This window comes from Takifugu flavidus, unplaced genomic scaffold (genome assembly GCF_003711565.1).
Source record: "Takifugu flavidus isolate HTHZ2018 unplaced genomic scaffold, ASM371156v2 ctg937, whole genome shotgun sequence".
NCBI lineage: Eukaryota > Metazoa > Chordata > Actinopteri > Tetraodontiformes > Tetraodontidae > Takifugu > Takifugu flavidus.
Window position 1 is genome coordinate 1 of NW_026622547.1, and position 2707 is coordinate 2707.

General features: G+C 42.1%; 1 non-coding gene across 1 annotated transcript; it reads left to right on the forward strand.

Annotated features, from left to right (window-relative positions):
- The first annotated feature begins 2217 nt into the window (after nt 1-2217).
- On the forward strand, nt 2218-2336 carry LOC130521382 (5S ribosomal RNA). Its single transcript, XR_008949309.1, has one exon. It is a non-coding gene; the product is annotated as a 5S ribosomal RNA (ribosomal RNA).
- Nucleotides 2337-2707: the final 371 nt, after the last annotated feature.

Consider the following 2707-nt stretch of genomic DNA (forward strand, 5'->3'; position numbering starts at 1 on the left):
TCAATAAAACTATGCCATGACACAAACTACAGTTTAATAGATGGCTGTGCTCCTAAAAAGAGCAGCATTTGTGGCTCATAAACCTCACAGACACTGCTATGCTCTTTAAACATTTTTATGATGGTGAATTTTTCAATCAAATATCTTCTCTTTGATAATGCCCAAAGCTGGATTCGAACTCTCCCTCTGGGGTCTTCAGGAGGTTTCAATCAGGTTGTCTGTTACAGCAATTGTCAACTGGCCCACCGGCCCGGGATCGATTCCCGGCCATGGCACCGATTCCCGGCCATGGCACATTGCTTTTAAGTTGATTTCATTTATCGGACTTGAATCTTGTTTGATTTTTTTGAAGGCGTTTCACCTCTCATCCAAGAGCCGTTCTAGGCAGATTTGATGATATGACGCTCATAGGCTATACAGTGATCCCTCGTTTATCGCGGGAGTTACGTTCCAAAAGTAACACGCGAAAAGTGAAATCCGCGAAGTAGCAACTTTATTTTTTTTAATTATTTTACAATGCAATACTGAACAGTAGAATGAAACCAAACATCAAAACCTGTTTTAAGACCAAACTTTGTTTAAAACATAATTTAATCTAGTAATACAAGGTTGGAAACATTGTCACTCGCGTATTTCCCAGTCCCAGCTGTGCCTCTGCGTCCTGACTCCGCGCCGCTGTAGCGTCTGTTTCTACTGAAGGCGCAGGAGTCTTTCTCCGAGAGAAGAACATTGGGCCTGATTCACCAATATGTTCTTACGAATCTTCTTAGATTCTTTCTTAAGTTGTCCTTAAGAAGTTTTTTAAGAAAACCCTACGTCGGATTCATCAACGCGTTCGTAAGCCCCAGAATTGTTCGCAGCTGTGTTCTTAGATTGATGAATGCCATCTGTTCGTAAGTTGAAAGCGCGTGCCAGGTGAGTCTAATTAACATACGATTAGCATAGGTCACCGCCCACTAATGCCCATAAAAGGAACTGCAGCAGGACCCTGTAGACGGAGCAAAAAGCAGCAAAATGCCCAAAGCGAAATGCCCAAAGCTTGCCTCTCCACGCCTGATTTCTGACGCCGTGTTGAACAATCAAGAAAGGATGGCTAACACGCTTGATAAAATTGCCTCAACCCTGATGACTATAGCCAACACGCTTAAAGAAATCAACGAGAATGTAAAAAAAGAAGAATGTAAAAAAAAATAAACGTGTAAAAGCTGTGCTCGGATTGTGACAATAATGCATTTTATTCACAAACGGGCAATTAATCGCGCTCGAACGTGAACCGCGTGCCTGCAGTCTGGCCCCATCATTGCGTCAGGACGCACATCCTCACGGGGTTGTGGCTCTGTGTCCAAACACATCCAGCGCCCCTTTAACATGCCGATGGTGCGTTCAATGGTGGAGCGACTGCGCGCATGCATCTGATTGAATAAAACTCCTGTGGAGTCTGAGGGTTGGTCAGTGGTGTCAACAACCAGGGAGCCAGGGCATATCCTCGATCCCCTAATAAAATAAATCAAGATAAAATCAAATAAAAAGACAGTTTTGGCATGGTTTCCAATTTGGTTGATTAATGTTAAGTCATTGGCACATTTACGTAATTTTAAAATTCTCCGTAAATCACCAAAAATAGGAAATATGCAAATAAATAAATAAATATGACAGAATTATCATTGTAATATTGAATTTTATTGAACTGCACAAGAGAAGAAAACACAACCATGCCAACATGTCGGCACTGAAATGTGCGCAAGAGTACTCCTGAGTGTTCGTAGGATTTGTTCTTACCTACGAATAAATCCAGGATAAGAAGAAATTGGTGAATGCCACAATCTTCATCAACTGTTCGTAAGTGGGACTTAAGAACAAATTTGTTCGTAAGAACGCTTCGTGAATCTGGCCCATTGTTATGGGTAGTTGTTGGCGCTCTTTCTTTTTCTGAGCAAGAAGATTTTTATAAACGGATATGCCACCTTCGATTATATTTGAGAACTGCAATGAACGACTCGCAAAAAGAATCCGCAAAGCCGCGAAAGATGAACCGCGATATAGCGAGGGATCACTGTATAGCCTTTTCTTTTTGGGGGGAATGGATTGGAGGCTGCTCCAACATTGAGGTTTGGACTGTGACAAAGCAAAATGGACAATCTCCAGCAGAATAAATGTTTCAAGAAAATAAGTTTGAGTGTATTAACTTCAAAAGGCCATTTTCTTGCACCTGCTCTCGCTTACGGCCATACCACCCTGAGAACGCCCGATCTCGTCCGATCTCGGAAGCTAAGCAGGGTCGGGCCTGGTTAGTACTTGGATGGGAGACCGCCTGGGAATACCAGGTGCTGTAAGCTTTTTGCACTCTTCCACTGGGTCAGCAGAGGCCGCCAGTGTTCCTGATAATTATCCAGCCAGATGTAATTCACTTCTTAAGTACTTCTAACATTGAGATTTAATGTTGCACTATTGTACATCGTTTGAGATTTAATATTTTAGGAGTGTGTGTGTGCGTGTGTCTGTGTGTGTGTGCGTGCGTGCGTCCGTGCGTGTGTGTCTGTGTGTCTGTGTGTTTGTGTTTAAATAAAATTGAATTTCCCACTTTGGTCCACACTATTGTCAACATTTCTGTCTTCAAAAAAAAGCCAACTCAAGGCGGCAGATTCCTGAATTGAAAACAATATCTAAAGAACTCAAGTATCATACTAATAACACTAATATTCCATCT